The sequence below is a fragment of the Bemisia tabaci genome, chromosome 3, assembly GCF_918797505.1.
Source record: "Bemisia tabaci chromosome 3, PGI_BMITA_v3".
NCBI classification, from domain to species: Eukaryota; Metazoa; Arthropoda; class Insecta; order Hemiptera; family Aleyrodidae; genus Bemisia; species Bemisia tabaci.
Genome location: NC_092795.1, coordinates 40,354,352 through 40,374,426, shown reverse-complemented (window position 1 = coordinate 40,374,426; position 20,075 = coordinate 40,354,352). Strand labels below are relative to the sequence as shown.

General features: G+C 41.8%; 1 protein-coding gene across 2 annotated transcripts in view; it reads right to left on the bottom strand.

Moving 5' to 3' along the window:
* vg (transcription factor vestigial) overlaps positions 1 to 20,075 on the bottom strand; it is a 102,767-nt gene that overhangs the window by 15,246 nt on the left and 67,446 nt on the right. The gene's annotated exons all lie outside the window — the stretch shown is intronic.

The following is a 20,075-nucleotide window of genomic DNA, read 5'->3' as shown; positions in this document are numbered from 1 at the left end:
GGTCTACAGCAAAAATGTCTACAAGCAGAAAGTCTACACTTTTTGGTCTAAGTTTACAATGTCTAGAACTAAAAAGTCCACTACGAAAATGTCTAAAAATGATAATGTCTTCTAAAAAAAAAAGTCCAAACTCAGAAAGTTCACTTCTGAATGGAATAGGAAGAGTGAACTCACATCAGTTACTTCTCCAGTTGAATCTATGGAGAAGAGTCATCGTGTATTCATTTTCCTTTAATAGACGCGTTATGTAGACATTTACTTTCTTGGGCATTCTAAAAGCAGACTTCTTAATTGTAAACATTTTGACTTTAGACCAAAAAATGTAGACATTTTTTGAGTAGACCTTTTTTGAGTAGACCTACTGTCCGTGATTCCTAGAGGGTGTCGACTGCGTCGGGTGATGGAAGTTGAAAATGACGTTGAAATCAATGTGTTTGACGCCATGCGTGAAGTATTCATGCAGTCTTGTAGGCACTGATGTGTGTTAAATTCCGATGGCTTCCCCTTTTCATCTCAAGTCCTCGTCATCATTGCTCTCTGCTCTCCTTTAAAAAGATAACATACAAGCGGAGATTTTCAGAAACCGCAAACGAGATATGTGATTGCGGACTTACACCGTCGATATTTCGCAGGAAGAAAAAGGGTAAGAAAACGATGATGCGTTGATATGTTGCGCCGTCTTGGGTGTCTTGCCCGACACGCGCGAAAAGGTAAATATGAGGGACGACACAAAATCCGTAACACGTGGACAGAAATATGCTAAGCATGGCAGTTTAGACCCCGGTCGGAAAAGCGAGTGGAATGCGGGAAGCGGAGACAAACAACGAACGGGAGGCATCGATGACGCGGTATTGGCGCTTCCGTGCCCTGGTGGCCCAGTAGCGTGGCGTGAATTGCGATACATCGATTGTTATGCCATTTAAACCTATGAAAAAAGATCGATTATCAGGGTGTTCGCAGCGAACACCTTAGTAATCGATTCTTTACCATAGCTTCAAATGGCGAGATATCGATAATCGATTATTCACGCCACGCCACTGCACTGTGGTGGCCCCGGTGGCCCGTGCCCGTCCCGTGTTGATGCTGGCGCTTGATTGTTATGACTGTCGACGTGTTGCCCGTTGCGCCGTGCGCTGCCGTCCTAAGGAACAACGACGTATCAACATTCGAGAGTTGCCGAATTTTTCTTGATGAAACATGTATTTTTGACAACATTCATGCATATTTTTCCTTGAAATTTTTGAATGTTTCAGATTAAATTGCGTCCAAAATTGTCTGAAAATTTTGGAAAATAATATTCACAATTTTCCCGACAAATTCGGTTTTTATCGGAGGAAACTTGGCAACTTCTGAGGGCTCATACGGGGTTCTTCTTCAACGGGGCAGTGCGGTGGGGTGCCTCGCAGCGGGGCACGCGGCCCCCGTCGCGATTCCTCGCCGCCGTACACACGGACCCAGATAAGAATCGCCCGCCCGCCGCAAGTTTATAGCCACTGGCTGGGGAGTCTCCTTCCCGCCCGGCGCCCTCCCCCCCCCCTCCCCTCGATGTCCTCGCGACCAAAAAAAAAAAATTTAAGTCGTAATATTGCAACTTCATGGAAAAAATAAGTAATCCTGCCTCATTTTTGCGCCAGGGGCCGTTCACGAATGACGTCAAGCAATGTTTCCTATTTTTGACCCTCCCATATTCTCCCTTTTACTTAACCCTCTACCCCTCTCACCTGCTCCCCCTCCTTATCCTTTCTCCTCCTACCATCCCTTAAAGTTATTCGTCAAGCAGACTTTGAAACCACCCTTCACTTGAGTGTCTGGCCTAAAGGGGAAGGCCCCTCAATCAGAGCCGGAACAGCGCTTAGGGGTCCAGGGTGCTGGTTATTAGAGGCTCCAAACCCTAAGGGCCCCTAAAATTCCAGGCTTTAGTCCTTTCGAAATGTGTCTTTTAGACTCCAAGGTCCCTTAAAGGATCTGCAAGTTTAAAAAAAAAACAAAAAAACAGGGAATCCCGGGGTGCTACAGATCCCACCCTGCTGCCTGCTCTCAAGGTAGGTTTGAATCCATACAAGTTTTCGGTAAAGTTAACTTGCAAATCATTGAAATTTTCCATCCATATGGTTCATTTAGTATATGCCTTTGTTCGCGCCAAACTCTATGGGTATCTTGGCAATGGTGGAAATTTTCAAAGTCGAGACTTTACATTAAACTAACCCAATAGGTGCAGGTACATGTTGAACATTGTGTCGTTTTGCAAACAAACCGAAGTTTTGCCTGGTTTGTAAACTTGCTTGGCTCATTGCGCCATCCCAGGCTCATCATCCTCCTAAGCGGCGAGTCCCATATGCACAAATGCAAAAAAAATTGCGGCGCAAAAGCGCAAAAAAGACGTTTGCGCTTTTGGGTTTCTCTCATTCACGCATATGAGACCCCAAAATTTGCGCAAACTTACCCATTCACGTAGGTTAGGAGTCACTGAGGGAAATTACCCATTTACTTGGCAAACTATTTGCGCTTTCAGGTGCGTTTTTATTTTGCGCTTATGGGCTTTGCGCATTTGGGTTGTGGCCCTCCTAAGATAGGTCAACAGCCGAAAAAAGGGTGATGGCCGTTGCCGCATTATTATTATCAATAAAGAAGTGTTGAATTCCCGAAAGTAAATTTTCAACAGCCGCCAAGAGGCTAGTGCACGGCCTCTCCTTGTCTTCGAGAAAATATTCGCCTGTTTCGATTTCCGAAGCCGAATAAAATTTCCCGAGCTGAAAAGCCGCGGAGATTTCCCGGTGCAGCGGCTCCAGGCATGGCGTCACATCGCGGCAGGGCGGGAGGGGGAGGAGGGCGTCAGCTATGCGGGTAATGTACGGTGTGGAGAGCGTAAATTATACGAAATAAATTGTCCGTCTTGGAGCGAGCGTCTGCGTCTCTTAATCTGGATTGCCGCTCCGCTGGAAATTCTCCCGATTCCCGCTTGACTTATATATACATATTATATATACATAACACCTGGATTTACGATATCCCGCACCGCTACGGGTACTCATGAGCTCTGAAACTCCTTAGTCGGCGGAGCAAGACGGCTCGAAAGCCTTTTGGCGCTTGGGTCGTTATTCGATTCGAGCCCCGAATTGCTCGGGATTGGGAGTCGGATTGGCAACGTTGCCGGACGGAGACGAACGACATTTCAGCGACGACGCGAGGAAGAAGAAACCTGGATTTACGACGCATTTACTCCGAGCGCCGAGGCCGAGCGGGAAAAGGAGCGAGAAAAAGAGACGGGAAAAAGCGGCCGTAATTAAATGGGCGCGCGCTCGTGCATGTGTGTGCGTGTGTGCGGGTATGCGCAGAAAACCATGGCTCCGAACTGTAAATGCCGGCCGGTCTATGTGTGGGTGTGTGAGTCTGTGCGCCGTTTGTGCGCTGGCCTAAGTCCGGGGCTCTGAGTGGTCGCAATTCCCAAAATGTATTTACTTATCCCCCCCCCCCCCCAATTTTCATCAAAATGCAAAACTTGAGCACCTCAAGTGCAGCGATCGAAAATCTCCGATTTTCATCATTACTGTCACTCACCACCGTCGTCAATATCATCTATTAGTATAATTCTGCAATCCCGATCCTTCGAGACAAAATTTTACAGAGACCCTCGATGGCGGAAAAATAGAGGGATCCCGCGGCGGTCCTCCGGCCTTTTGTGCCCTTTGAAAAGTTGGGTCTTCCGTCCGTCCCGTGGAGACTAGAGAGATGCGGAACATTTGATGCAGGATGCAGTTAACTTTTTAATTACTCCTAAAAGTCATAATGATAAGTGAACCAAAAAAAAAAAAAAAAACGAATACGCGTAGGAAAGCAAGGAACGCAGACTGACTACTCTCCACACTTGGTGTCTCTTAAACTGTCGAGATCGCCTTCAATAACCGTGATAGGAATATGAGCGACATGGGATCACGAATAGTTGCGTGCCTAAACCAACCAATCATGAAGCACTTGGGAGGAAACCATGCTAAAAACAGTGAAATGCTTGCCAGTATATTCCAATCCAAACAGAAAATCGACGCTCTAAAGCTTGAAATAACTAACTTCATCTTTTTGATCATGTCTCACAAGGGGACAGATTTAACCCGAGTTTGGACGAGATGCGGGGCATTTGAAAGGAAAATATGTAGGAATCCTACAATCGCAACTAAAATAAAACACAAGTCTACCCTGGGGCCAAAAGCTATTCGGTCTATTTACTTATGCGGTATTGAGTTTTCGTACAAAAAAATGGACAAAATTTAAACTTAGGTTACATAGTTTTGCCTTAGAAGAATTTCAGTAAATTTTTAGAAGCATTTTTTTTTCTCCGTCTTTATACCCCCTTTTTCCATTATTTGCCTAAGGGGGAGGGTGTATGCCTTACTGGGAAAAAAACACATGGATCTAGAGTCCAGACTCTTGAAAACATTGACAAGAAAAGGGACTTTTGATTCAATCAGATTTAAGCTTAAATCAAAAGGAAATCCGCTCAAATTAAGAGGCTTGGTTCTTGATTTAAGCTTAAATCCGATTGAATCAAGAGTATATTTTTTCTTGTCCAAGTTTTTAAGAGTCTGGACTCTAGATCCAATGTGTTTTTTTTTTTTTTCCAGTGCACTATACCCCTCCTGCATCCCCCACTGCCTTGAATATACTTTATTTCTTTTGGTTGTATTGAAGGGTCGTGGGTCGGTTTGCCACGTGGGACGACCCCACTGAGCGGCGGGCCGGGTCCGCGCCCTTATCCACGGATCAGGAATCCGGGATCTGGATTCCCGATCTGGGACCTAGGTGCCGAGCGGAGCGGCGAGCGCGGTGGCCGCATCGCGGGGCGGCGCGAGCATTCCCATCCTGCATGCGGCCCATGCCCATGCGGCTCCGATCATGCCGTCACCCAATTCTCACAGCCTTGACATTCAGGAATGCCCTTCCACGCATTCCCGCGCCCAGACTCGGAGACAAATTGATCGCGACGTCATTCCTATATACGCGCGACTCTTAAGGTTCGGGACTCCTCCGAGGAACTCGCTCAGCGGCTGCGTCGCGAAACTTCAATGTGCACAAAAAAGAAAGAGGGTCGGATTCTGATCGATTCACTGACAGAAAAGTTACGGGCTATTAAGACATACCGTCGGTTCCGAGCCTAGGGGCTGAAAGTTCCGGGTGCTGGAGCCATGTCTTTGATTGCTCCGGGTGCTACGCCCGGAACTCTCGGTCACTGAGCCCGGAACGCGGGCGATATGTCTATGTAGCCCGTAAGTACGGCTTCCACGGTCGGAGTTTCTTGTCAGTGTTTCTTCCAGTCTTGCATCCCTATGCCTATGATGCGGTTTGAACTGTCCATAGGTATATCAGAGACGGTGGACGCATTCGCAAAATTTGATCATAAAAAATCCGCACGAAAATAAGAGTGGTACTCTGAGGAAAAAAAAATACATTGGATCGAGAGTCCAGACTCTTAAAAAAATCGACAAGAAACAGTACTCTTGATTCAATCAGAATCTACCTTAAATCCAAGCCTGTTAATTTAAGCGGATTTCGTTTTGATTAAAGCAAAAATCCGATTGAATCAAGAGTATTTTTTCTTGTCAATGTTTTCAAGAGTCTGGACTCTAGATCCAATGTGGTTTTTTTCCAGTGTACAGTGAATAGTCCCAAAAATAACGGCCACGCAGTTATGGTTCCCAGGGGACATGTTTTTATAAACATATTTTCGGGTCAATAGAAAATAAGGAAAAGAGAAATCAGGAGGGAAAAGGGAACAAAAAAAACGAAAAAGTACAATGAGTGTACCTCATATGAAAGATACCTAACACGTACTCAAATATTCCTACGACGAGGCCAAAAAAAATACAGTGATTGTAAAAATTTAACAAATTTTTCCTTAGCTCAAGAATATTGCTAGAATGCTAATATTCTAAAAAAAATGTTAGTACGTCTTAAAATATTTCAGCCGAAATCTTTGAAAACAAGGATTAGAAAAACTTCAATTGAACTTTTCCATACTGAATAAATTAGAGAAAGTCGTAGTGGTGACTCGTGCTGGCTCGTCCATTTCATGTATCAACACGTAGCAGCTCGAATTCCAAGAGGTAAAGCATCTCCTTTTCTCACGCTCATGACTAAACAGATAGCTTTACCTGCTTGCAAGGAGACACCGCTTAAGACATTAAATTAATGAACAGTGAACGTTCAATTCCAATGATTTTTAATTAAAATTTTTAAACGTGAATGCTATCAATTCAGTGGGTTTTTTTTTTCATCGAAAGTTCTACTTTAACACTTTAAAGATTGATTTTTTATTTAAGAACAAATCGAATCTAATGAACATTTTGAAAGTAAGTCAACTCAATGTATGGATGGGAAAAACCACAATGTTCTGACATACCTTAAACATTGTCACTGGTTCATTCAACGTCTGGAGCTTTGACGGGTTTAAAACAAAACCGGTACCTATATCACGCTAAATGCTTCATTCTACCACTGATTATATTAGATGACAAAAATGCAGTACAAATCTACTGAGAAAAAACCTAAATCAGCCCCGTGGGTTCTCACTGTTGGGACGGCCATAAATCTGAGAGTCGAAAATAAAGACATAAAATCGGAGACGATCCCGGATTTTGAAAAACCCGTGAGAAAGATCGAGGCTAGCCCCTAGAGCCCCGGTTCGGAGACAGTCAGATTTTGGGTCCAATTCTGATCTTCATCGCTAGTCGCGACGCGACGGTGGGATAAAATATTCCTCACCGAACCGAAATTAAACTCTGGACCCATCTTTTGTCTCAGTTCACACGAGCCGGAGGTCTGGGTGCTGATTTTTTTACTCCTTTCCTACCTCGAAGTTTTCGTACGGTGGCACGGGTAAAATGCCCTAGGATTGAGTCATTCATCCAGCTTTTTATTTTCCTACGAGCACAGCAGGTCCGATGAGATCGGAATCCAGCCTCTCACAGTTTTTTTAGTATCAATGCCACAGTGTTTTTCTACGTAATATAAATAGGTGCATTGCACCCTATGAGAATAAAATTAGTGTTCTAAACGCCCGCTTTCTTTATGTTAAACTGGAAAAAATAATAAAATAATGCATTGGAGCGTGCGACATGAAAACTTTCAACGTCGATTTATGAGATTTATAAAAATGTTTTTTTGCTGATTTCAACGCACATAACATGGTTTGACAGTCAGTCTATAAAGAAATATCCACACTTCCTTCAGAAATGTTTCTAATTTGTTGGTTAACTTTTGCATGCTCAGCAATGTATTAAAATATACTTTTTCGTAAAGGGAGGAACATCTTTTTCTCATTATTGCGTATAGAAGTATATTTCCAGCTTATGGGACTCATAAAAAATACGATTCACACATAAAGGGAAATGTGGAAATAAAATCTTGAGCGAGGTATTACACTAATGCAGTTATTTGCACTTTTACCGTTGAACCCATGTAAATTTTCAACACTTATTCTTTACTTCAGGGTTGATTTCTAGACTTACGTTGTATGATTGGTTTTCCTCGTGAAGTTTAGAGGAGAAAAGTTTTATGTGAAGTTTTTCGTAAAGTTTAATGCACAGCTTGTTTGGAGGAGCATTGTTGGAAAACGATGAAGCTTTTCAACGATTAAGGCTTTCGGATTACGGTCGCTTTAGCTGAACGCTATTCGTAATTTAAATCGTAGAACATTCCTGGGCAGTTTCAAAGATATGAGATGAGAATAGTCGTTGCACGGCGGGATAAAAACATTGCAACACAAACGGCAGTAGCAATCCGAGGCCGCTCGTCTACGCTTCACTGAAAAAGTGATACTAATTTCCACTAAATAAGTGACACGCTCAAAAAACACGTGTAGCGAAGACGGTAGCAAGCATCCCGAGATTATGCAATGCGGGGGTAAAGGAATCGTGTCCGAGATCCTGCCAGGAACCACTAACTGAAATTACCGCCCAACGAGAAAAGATTACGCAGTCCACAACGAAAAAATCTCTCTAAGGTGTGGGATAAAAGTGAGAATGATGGGGAAGAGGTGTTGTGATTCTGAGTATAACTGGCAACAGAGATGGTTTATGAGAGGGAGGAGGAGAGCTTGTGACGTCACGCGGAAAATTCGATCAGACGCGACAAAGCTCGATAGAGCAAATGTGATCATAGACAAGCGCCTTCCCCACCTTTTCCCCGTTCATAATCTGGCTCGAAAATATTGGTGTCGTTTTCGGTGTAAAAAACGAGGGAATGAATTGATCTCTTTGGTTGGCGATGGAACCATGTTGCCAAGTATATTATGATAAAAGGAACCATTATTAAGGAGGACTTCGATAGAATATGACTTGTTTTATGAAAAGAGAAATTAACGTTTCCCTGTAAATTGATTATAGATAGGTTTAATGTTAAATCATCACAGAACATGTCTCTACATTTCGTGCAAAGCGCATTGTAACATTTTGAAAATTCCAATCCTACCTCGCACATAAAAGATTGAACATTTCTTACACATACACACTTCACATTAGAAGTGGTAAATTTCAAATTACCGCTCTCTATTAAAACAACATCGACGTTGGTCAAATCGGTCGTTTACAATAAACATTTCGTTGGGGGAAAAATTAAGATTGGTTTCACGAAAGATCTCTCTTCCTAAAATCGTATACCCATGCAGCACTTACACACTCACTAGAAAAGTTTAGCACATTGAAAATTTTGTTTCAGCGTAAACTGAATTGCATTAAACTAATTCATTACTTAGTTGATTCACTCGAGTGGATTTTAGCTTTTTGTCAAGCGAGAAGTTTTAACTTAAGTAGACCAAAATGTTGATTTACCACTCATAATTTGAAATTGGGACTATCGTTACTAATTCCATGATACCTGCCGAATTTTCTCAGATTCACGCATCGAAAACTTCGCTACACTTCAGTACTTTTATAATAATTTTATGTTCCAAGTATTCGGCAGACCATACAATTACAGGGAATTTTTTAAAAATGAAAAAAAACTGGCAACCTCAGATGCATGTAGAAGCGCTGAAGACAAGTAGTGGCGGCCTCTGCTTTAGTAATCAGACACCGAATCCTACTTACATCTCGCTAAGGGCCTTTTACAATTACACAATGAGACACAAAGCGTTGGCCGTCTCCAAACACACATGAGGAAATCAAGCGAGATAGAAAGTGGTGGAAAAGGCAAAGACGTCATTTTGATTATAATAAGTCGACTGGAGTCTTAGCTGGCAATGGATTGAAACCCATATTTGAATTGAAGTCAAACATCAGACGGACTGTAGAAAGGACTGACCTATATTTTAAAAATAGTAAGTTGAGAAATGCACTAAAACTATACTGTCAAATTTTCTCGTGGAGGGGTGAGGTGCCACGTGAAAACTCACAAATGTAACCCTGTAACATTGAGTCAAAAAGTGAATCAACCATCAAGTTTGAGGGATGTCCTTTTACCTCTTCCGCACTTAGATGAACTCATTTGAGTACCAGGACAATGTCCTCGTGTTTTTCATGTACAAAATTAAATTGAGGATGAATTTTCAACATCCCAAATTAAGGTAAATGTTAGTATAGGGCGCAGAATGCAAAGCGCATGCATTTCACTGCTCCATTCTTTTCAGGATACAAAGGACTTTAACGCCAAGAAGAAAAGTAGCGATAATTTCCCCCAATATGCAGAAATGATTCGGAGACGGACCGCAGTTCGATTGAATCTTATCACCATAAGTTTTAACCCTTCCTTTTCATTTTCCTCATATTCCTTTTTGAGGTAGCACGTTCATGACTCACCCATAGACTGCATTTTTTTCTCAGTCGTGCGTCCTGTAACCGGTTGGTTTCCGATAAATTAAAGCATAATTATAACAAAATCAACTCGAACGTAGAGCACAGACAAAGAGGGTCAATGACCGCTCCTTCACAAGTTTTTGATGGATTATGACAGGAGGAAAAGAAAGAGGTTCCAGTGAATAAATTGTCCGAAGAGGAAAAGAGTCGAGTTTCTATCAAGTACATCATATATTCATTATAAAATTGACAAGCAAATTTCATTTTGGCGCGTATACGTAGTATACCGCCTTTGCGATCGTTTCGAACCCTGCTCGATACAATAACCGAGTCCCTTAGTTCCTTACCGAAAAGTGACTACCGCGAACTTTTGAGATTTTCCAAAGCGTGTAAAAAGTTTATTTATCCATCATTAATTATGATTTAAAGTTGTTTCTCATTCTGGGGGTCGCTAGTTTATGTGCAGTGAATACCAAGAGTCTACGTTACTTGGTTTTTTTAAAAAAAGCCTAAGAATGGGGCGCGCTGATTTAAAATATGCATATATAAGCAGAATCAAGCGAATTGATTCGAGGATGGCTGAGCAGGTCGGCACTCTCGGAATGAGAATCTAACTCCTCCGTTTTGTTCAAAACGTTGCTATGACAGATCTGTAACCTCGGTTATACTTTTCAAAAGTTGGTACCCGTGCTCTGAAAAACCCAAATAAGCCAAGTTCGTGTAACTATGGTGTCATTGCCTCGACCGGGCTGTGCTGTGTTGCCAATTGTTGGAGGATAGGTTACTTGCCCGGTGGTGGCTACCGCCACTCATGATAGTGCAATCTGTGTAAGTGCAATCTGTGATGAGCCTCGAGACTCATTAGACCATTAGCTAAACGTGGCTCATACAGGAATCCACTTACCCCTCTCTTCCCCACGCTCCTGATCACTGCGTCGGCGTCTCGACGAACAATAGCTAATGACGGTCGCCAAGCGAGGCCGGGATCCTCAGCCCCTCGCCCAATTACTTACGCTTCATTAACCATTTCACCGTCACGCTAGGATTCGTCCAATTTTCAAAAAAAATTGTTTCGCGAGTTTTTAGCAATTTTTTCCTTCCTTTCCGTTAAAACACGAGTTAAAAGAGGTCTCATTCATAAAAATCGGCCAAATAGAAGAGAAGTTACAGTATTCGAAATCCGAAGAAATCAACAAAACTTCTCCAAACAAAAAATAAAATGAAGGGGGAAAAAAAGAAATGTATAAATTACAATTTAATATGATTGACCTCAGAATGTGACAAGCAATTCAATTATAAAAAGGAGAAAAAATTGAGTGACATTACAAAAAATTAGCCTCTTGCAAGGGGCTTTCTTGTATGAGTTTTGACCTGAAGACAAGTAAATCCCGTTATATTATTAAAACGAAATTGACTCCATAGTTTAATGCCTTAGTTTCTTGAATACGATTATTTTAAGCACTCGAAAATTTATACCAGCAATTTTACCCATGGGGTGATTTCCTGAGAGCTGATAATATCACGAATTTCTCATAGAGCCCTTCAAAAATGGCTTGCTTTTTGGGCAGCCGATTCGGCCATCAAACCGGGGTTTAAATGGAAGCTGATAATAACACAAAGCTCTGAGAAAAATTTTGAGATGAGTATAGGAACGGTTTGTAAATTACGAGGAGAGGCGGGCATTCTGTTCAGCATATCGATACATAAGTATTTTCACACGTAGAATTTAATTTTCACGGCAGGGAGTCGACATATTTTGATTTTTTTAATTTTATACGGAAAATTTATGGTTTTTCGGGATTGAAATTACTTACAATTGTTTCATGAAAAATGAATGCACCCAAAATGACTATAGCATTTTGACTTTCACATACGTGCACTCACTAAATTGATTGGTAAATTCAAAGAGTGGGTATATCGACCTGGTATATCAAGTTTCTGCGATTTATTACGGCAAATCGGTAGATTTTCGGGATGTGGATTGCTTACTTTCAATTCATGAATGAATAAAGCATGGACATGGTTGAGCTTCTTTGCATGAAAAGACGTTTAAAATAACAAAATCAAGACATATTTAAGACAATTGCATTTATATCGAGTCAATTTCTTTTCAATAATATAACGGGATTTATAATACCGGTGATTTGGGTATTTTAGCCCCAAAATACCTTTAAATCGACTTTATCTTCTAGGAGTTCGACAGAATTTTTCCTTTCTTCGCTTAAATTTTTCCGTAGCACTTTTCTTCAAGAATCTGAAAAGATTTTGCTTGAGGCAGATCAAAAAACTTAAATTTGTTCGAATAGCTTTCTAGATTCACAATACACGGTCTCGTGAAGGTGCGTCGCTGACCTTGCAGTGTTGGATCGTGAATTCTCTTGTTGTGCTGCTTGCCTTTTTTGAAATCTCTGTAAATGAAAACTAAAGGGGTTGATATGTGCGAGTTAATGACGCGCCTTATCAACACATTGTGTTGGAGTTCACTGCTTGTTTTTTATTATTTTTATTTTTTAGAAAGCAAGCATATTTTTAGATTCGAGAAAGGATACGAGGAACCCCAGTTTTCCTTGACACGTAGCGATGACCAAAGTGCGAAGCCACATATCTCCGTTTGCGACATTGCAGACTTTCTGTCAAACTTTATTTTCTCTTTTGAAAACATAGTCAACTTAATTTCTCGAAAATTCCTTGATTTTTCTTCCCTATCAGTAGAATATTCGGTATAAACTTCAAGCTATTAAGATAGTTTGTTTGTCTGTGAAAAATGAAATAAGGACGGAATTTTTGTAACACCGCAATCAGTGGCGTGGCGTGCTTTGCGATATAGCGATTGATCGGCCATTTAAACCTATGGAAAAGTATCGATAAACAGGGTGTTCGCAGCGAACACCTTAATAATCGATTATTTACCACAGCTTCAAATGGGGAAATATCGATAGATCGCAAAGCACGCCACGCCAGTGACCGCAATTCGGATACGTGGTTTCGCAGTTCAACCATCGATAGTGTCACCGTAGCTTCGACCCACGTTCCCGGGGCCGAGTTAACGTCAATTAACCCTTGGGGGGATTAAAATTCCTGAGATCTATCCACTTTAATCAACCCCTAAAAAAAGATCCTCCTCGTAAGGTCTCTCGTGTCCTCTGCCGGCGGGTGGGGAGGAAGCGCGGGGAAAGGTTCACCCCGGTGACATCCAAATCGCTCAGTGTATCACCTGGCCTACCTGTTCTCGGAACGCTAATTAACTTGTTGCGACAACAGGGAACATGCCGACGACTGATAACTACTTCGATGCATCCCCCATCTCTCTTGTTCTGGAAGAAAGGTGGTTGGGGAAGGAGGAGAAAAAATCGAAAGTGCTTTGCGGGTGTATCAGGTGTTCCAGAGGGTTTGTTTATCAGATAGATTAGTCGGGGCTCCTGTGATATTTGAGGGGAGGTTAAAGAAAATTAAAGATTCAATAGGAACAACTAACAACAGGTGCAATTGGAACCAACACTTTTGACATGCGAAGAACAATTGACCGCAAAACCGGGATAGTTTTTCCAAAGGAAAATCACCCTCACGTCATTTTTACTCGGCTTTTTTATCAAAAAATTTGAAGTAATTGTGATGAATTCAATTTGGGGTGATTTGCATACATTTTTCTAAGTATTGCCTCCGGCAAATATCACTTACGAGAGTCATTTTTGCAATGACGCCCCTTCATAAAGCTGTCGATACACCCATGCATTATTGTATGCTCGCATATACAGTACAGCAGTTTTGTGGTAAATTTTGCTGTAATTTTTGCTGTAACCATATCATTCATTTTTAAAACATAAGTCCGGAAAATATGGTAAAATAACGACCACAACAACAAAATCAATTTCAATTACGGTTGTACCATATACCCTCTGTAAAATATTATCCCAGACATACGTACTTTGGAAGCTTTGATTGTTGGATGCTCAGGTTTGACAAGTTTTGCCTGATGAAGAAACTCTGCCAAAACATTCCAGTCTTTAGACACAATGCATGCTTACGCAGTGCGCTGATACATTCTAATCAGGATGATAGAACGTTTTACGTATCTAAGCTCTTACAAAAAATAGAGCGAACGGAAAAATGAATACATCCCAGCACTAGGATTGTGGAAGGGATGAAATCAATTATTTCTGAATTAATAATTAATCGTATACACCTGTCAACCCGACCCCGATCCACTATCAGTTCCACGCGCTCTTCATTAAATTCCTGTCCACAGATTATTTATCAACCAAACGCAGGGAATTATTTCCGCACCCCGCTTTGACCGTTTGTCAACTATTTTGCCGCCTGCCCAAACTCCTACCCCTTCCAACCTATAGAAGCGTCCAGACCGATTAAATACGCCAGCCCAGGGTTGTCAATTAATAATGGAAGAATATAGTTTAAAACAGTAAATGGTCCGCTAGAGAAGGTTCAAATTTAAGCATTCTGATACATGTTTCTTATCCAGAATTTCACGGAAAACTCGATTCTTGCATCAAAAATTACTGAAATTAACTTCTAATTAAGATATTAATGTTTTTATTCTACATTGGTTACGGGAAATTGAATTGCTCGGTCACAAGAAACTCATTGCTCTACGTGAGTCAAATCGGGCCTCACAAAAGTTTTGACAGGCTTCTCAATCGGGCATTGTTCCTTTCGATTCCTTTCAGGAATCGATTTGACGTGAAATGTTAGTTCCATGTCAGTCTACATTTGCGAATAAATAAGGCGAGAAAAATAAAAACCGCTGTCGCTGGGGGGTATATAATCAGAATTTCTCCAGATCATATCACTAATTAAAGGGAAATTTAGGCCTACCGTTGCAGGCGACGGCGCGGCGCCCTCAAAATGCGGCTGCACGAAAGAGGAACCTGAAAATTCCTCACGTCCAATATTGGGGCGACCAACCATAAATAAACCCCCCAGGTCCCCCAGGTGAATTATTAAGTCCGAGATCCGAGTGGCCGCAAGCCGCGAGTGGCTAGTGCCGCGCGGGCCCGGGCGCGCGGCGCGGCGGTCAGGAAAGAAGAAATTCCTGATGTTAATCTAAAATATTTCTGGTGACAGTCGCTCACCCGCGCCGTCCTCCACAGTGGAGCGATATTCAACCCTATTCGGATCAGAGGAAATACATCATTTTAAATGGAACTTTAAAGACGCGCTTATATTAGTTTGTTTTTCTCTTTTTGATTTTAGAGGGAATAAGCAAATCCTGATATCCAGCCATTCCAATCGCCGATTGGCATCCGCGAAAACGTTTAAAGTTTCATCATTTTAGAAATTAATAACTGGACTACATTTTGCAATTCAGCGCTACAATTTCTCGCTCAGATTAGAATCAACGTATGCACCATTAGCTTCCTACGCACATCAGTGTTTTTACGCACGAGCCAGAAATTGTGATTCCTGATTGCAAAACGAAGTCCACTGGTACAAGAAGTATGCCCACAGAGTTCCGGCGCATAGTTTAATTTTAGTCTATATTTCGTAGTTTCCCGTTAGAAGGAACGTAACTTCATTCCAAGGTTGTAAAATTGACTTAATAAACGGTTTGAGTTTTTACAAGAATGTACCTTGGTGATTTTTGTCCACATTCTTTCTGATTTGTACGTGAGATCAGAGGGAAAATCAGTGATATTTTCAGTAAGAAACGTCCATGATTTTCCTCGTAAAAATGGAATGTACGAGGGGAAATTTGGCCACATTGAAATTTAGTTACTTTTTTATGCGAGAGGAACGATTATTTAGTGAGGACAATTCATTTAGAAAGTTGAGAGAGGCGTTCCGTCATGATGCGTTGATTTGATGTAATTTTTATGTAAAATATCAAACTTTATTTGATCTTTTATTTCTTGAAATATGAATAAAAAATATGATTCTACGATGAAAAGAGTTTTATTTTGAAAATATTAACGACTGATCAATTTAGGAACTGGCGTGGACTTTGGAGGGGGGGGGGGGGGGGGCTGCGTGGAGCCAAAAAAATGCTCGGGTACTCTTGGGATAACGGAAATAATGGTGGCTCCAGTTTATCATGGTATATATATATATGTACAGCTATCATATCCACAAAAACTATCGATCTACTTCACTGTGTTACGGCCCAATATGTGATGGCTGTAATTTGACACCTACCGTCACAGCAGCCCTAAAAACACGTGTATACCAGCCGTTTCTATGAACATGTTATTTAGAAACAAACTCCTATAAATTTTGGGGGGCTTTCTCAGCGTTCGGATAAAGATTTTATTCCATGCCTACAACCTATCATTCTGTCAAAAACCACAAATTTAGTTCGTAAGTTCGTAAGTTCGTTCCATCTTCAAACCCTTGGATTATTTTTGTCAACAGTTCATTTCCTATCACTTACACCTCACTTCGTACTATATGCGTGAAAAAATTTAAAAAGGAAATCAAAGCACTTAACAATCCACGGTCTTTGGATGAAGTAACTGACATTAGCATAACCATATATCGTCCTGAATGTGTCCTCGACTCAATTTCCTCTTGTTAATGTTCATTTTTTCATTTTTTTCTATTTCATTTATTTTAATGTGTTGATCTCGTGGCGATGAGCATAAGTACGCAGTCATTGTTATGATATTTTTTGGACAAAATACGTAGGTTATCCCATATTTTGAGGGTCATTTTTAATCGCATGATTTCTAAGTCCAATCGTGAAAATTAAAAACTTTGTCATCCACAAAAAAGATTACTTTGTTTTATTCTTTCACTGAGGTGCTTCATTTTCTTGGCGAGATTTTAATTTATACTTTGAAACGGAGCAAAAGACATGTAAAAATGAGTTCATCACAATCTATTTGATACATAATAAAAAGTAAAAATTTAAGATGTTTTGTTCTTAGATCGTGTTTGAATCCAATTTTATATGATCTATGACGCCGGACTGAGACAGTCTGGAAAGGTCTGTAGTCCGAAGGTGGTATGGTCAGACGATACATGACATCCATAAATTAAAGGGTGGGGAGGGAGGGAGGTGAGAAATTTAAAAATAACCCCAACAGACACGAAGAGTAATTGTGACCGCTGGGGCTGGATCCAACACTAAAGAAATGAAAACAAAACGAAAAGACAATAGTCTAAATATTCGTGTAGTGCGGGATGAAAAACGGGGGGAGGGGGGTATGTTCGCGGTCCGAGATGCTAATCGGGAACCAGGTGATGCGAAAGTGTTGACGGCGAGCTATCGGCCGTAGGTATCAGCGAAGTTCGCTCTCATCTTGCCGCCGCGCGCCGCGCCGCCGGGGGGACCCAGCTGTTGGGACCACTCGGCACTTGGGTCTCCCGGGCAAGCGTGCGGGCCCCCGAATAGACCTTTAGGACGCAAGACGGAGTTGCCATTTTGACGCATATAGCCGACTCGAGGGAACTGCGTGCCCTCATATTTCAAATTTTTACTTTGCATTAAGTTTGCTGAATCCGGTAAAATGATTGCGTAAAAGGCATTAATCGGATCTGAAACATTTTGGTGCCTTAAAAGTCTGGGGCCCCTCCCCCCTCCAAAAGAAAATCCTAATTTTTCTGTTTGGTGATTTTTCGAAATTTCCCCCAGGTTACAGTTACTACTTCTATAACTAAAACATCTTGCGTCTGACTTTCCACTAAATGCGCTGTGGTATATAGGCAAAAAGTCAATTAGGCCCCTAAAAAATCTTCAATGACCCCTAAATATCGAGCTTGATGCGCCACATGGCTCCTGAAACTCAAAGGTGAGTTTCGAACACTGTTCCGAACCTAGAATTTTCTGATCGGGATAAAGTCACAAAAGGCGGGAAAGGGGCCACATATTTCCCATGAGATGCAATCAGCAACTAATTGAATCAATACAAGAGCGGGTATGATAAATTTCGAGGGAAATCCGACAGCTCCTTCTCAGCCCGATGTCCGCATCGGATGACACAAAGTGCGCCGAACCCGGGGCACCGCATTCCGATCGACCAAACCGAAGCGTCATCCGATCAACATAATTACGTCGATCCGGCGATCCGACCAAACATATTACATCGACGATTGTTTTATTAACAAGAACTGAGGAACCAGAATTAACAACGCTAACCCCTCTGATCCCTCTGAGAGCATAATCCGGGAGTCTGAGCCGCAAAGAACGAGGAACTAATCAGAACGACGATCGGAGGAGTCTTGCTGAAATAAAAGGGATCCCTCACCGCGGCAACACCCTCGGATAAAACAGATTATATGATTTATATTATATATGATCCCTAGGGGATCCATATTAGCCATAGTATACTAAAACTGGGAAAAGAAAAGAGGAGACAAAAGTTACATCAGTCTGGATAGAGTACCTATGTAGGCAGAGTATGGACAACTCGAAATATGTAGCTCTTAGGGCCCAAAAAGGTAGGGAACCTTTGAAAACGAAAACAAACGAAACAAATTACAGCCTGCAAATCTACAGCTCGGTGACTTTCATTTAAAAAAAAAAGATCAGGCAAATTGGTCCGGTGGTTCTCTCAAAGTTAACGTCCAAAGATTCAGAACTTCATGTTTTAATAAATAGGATTTTTCCCAAAAAAATTTAAAAAATTCACCAAAGCTCTTCATTACTCCGATCAAACATTTTGCTTGTCGATGAGCTGCAGCAAAGCGGCTGGAGAGTCTCCGCTGTTCTGCCGAAATAGCGAAGAGAGCAGTAAGTGCATGCTAGTATGAGCCTAGAGACATATAAAAGTATGTGCTAACCATGGCTCATACCGATAGTAAGTGCAGTAAGTGCACTTCGGTATGATAGCGAAGAGAGCAGTAAGTGCATGTTGGGATGAGCCTCGAGACATATAAAAGTATGTGCTAACCATGGCTCATACCGAAAGTAAGTGCAGCAAGTGTATTTAGGTATGAGCTGTGGTTAGCACATACTTTTATATGTCTCGAGGCTCATCCAAGCATGCACTTACTGCTCTCTTCGCTATCAAGGCAGTGTTATAGAGACGTCCTATTCAGAGTCGGCTCAGACGCTTGGCGACAAAAAGCACACTAATTTTTTGCCGACGAGGCTGTCGGCGCAAACGAAGCTGCCTTTCGCCGTCCCAGCTCCAACTCCACGGCTGGAGGAAAAACCGCTGCGGAAAATTCCGAAGCGATGAGCTGTCCTGGAGCCCTGGCCGCATCTTCGGTGTCTGTCGCTGCGCTGTCACCGACTCCGAGCTTGCATTCCTCCGTCCCGTTGCCCGCTGCAGCTTCGACAATCGACACTCGTAACTCGCTCCGCTAATTATCCTATGCAACTTCGGTGTCTCCGTCCGGTGTCAACATTCATCATTGGTCTCTTCAAAATCTGCCGGGTGGAGGGGAAAACAGACGGCGAGGGAGACGGGTAGAAACTTCTCTTGAGAAAAAATCAGCCTTAGCCTCTAAAATTTGTCACTCTCCAAAAGACCAAAATGCTCGCTGAGAGAGAAAATTTGAACATCTGCGCAGGCCTTTGCGTCTTCTTTCTCATTTTAAGGGAAAGAGAGAGAAAAAAGAGAAGGAAGAAGATGAGAGAGGAGAAGATGAGGAGGGAGAAAAATAAGAAGGCTGTCGAGCATGCACACACGGTCCCGCGAGAAGCTGCGGGCATCTCTTCTTTCCTACTCTGCGTTAAAGTCCCCCAAAAAGCCTCATATAATAATCGAGCATGACGTTGGTCAAAAATTTTTTCTCTGATTTGCCCAAAATTTGGTAACTGATTCTGGCCTGGTGAGGAATAGAGTTCATCTATAGTCTCATAAATTAGTATAATGTGAGTAAGGGAAGTAGGGGGTTCAAACAGGGAACATTCATCCCGGGAAAGGTATTTGCACGTTCATCTCCTCTCGTTGGTTTTTCAATACACTGGAAAAAAAACACATTGGATCTAGAGTCCAGACTCTAAAAACATCGACAAGAAATATTACTCTTGATTCAGTCAGATTTAAGCTTAAATCAAGAACCAAGCCTCTTAATTTGAGCGGAAATCCTTTTGATTTAAGCTTGAATCTGATTGAATCTAGAGTCCTTTTTCTTGTCAATGTTTTCAAGAGTCTGGACTCTAGATCCAACAAGTTTTTTTTTTCCAGGGCAGCGTTTAGATGACGGTTAGGGTAAGTTACGTGAGCAACAAGAGAAAAAATTTATGAAGTGAAATAACAGAATAAAGTATTTTGAAAAATACAGTCGCGCATCGCATCCTTCCGTTGACTCCGGTCCAGATACGCCAAGTTTCGCGAGGCAAAAGATCAGCGGTTCCTGGGTCCGCGAGATAACGAGGTCCAAGTTTCG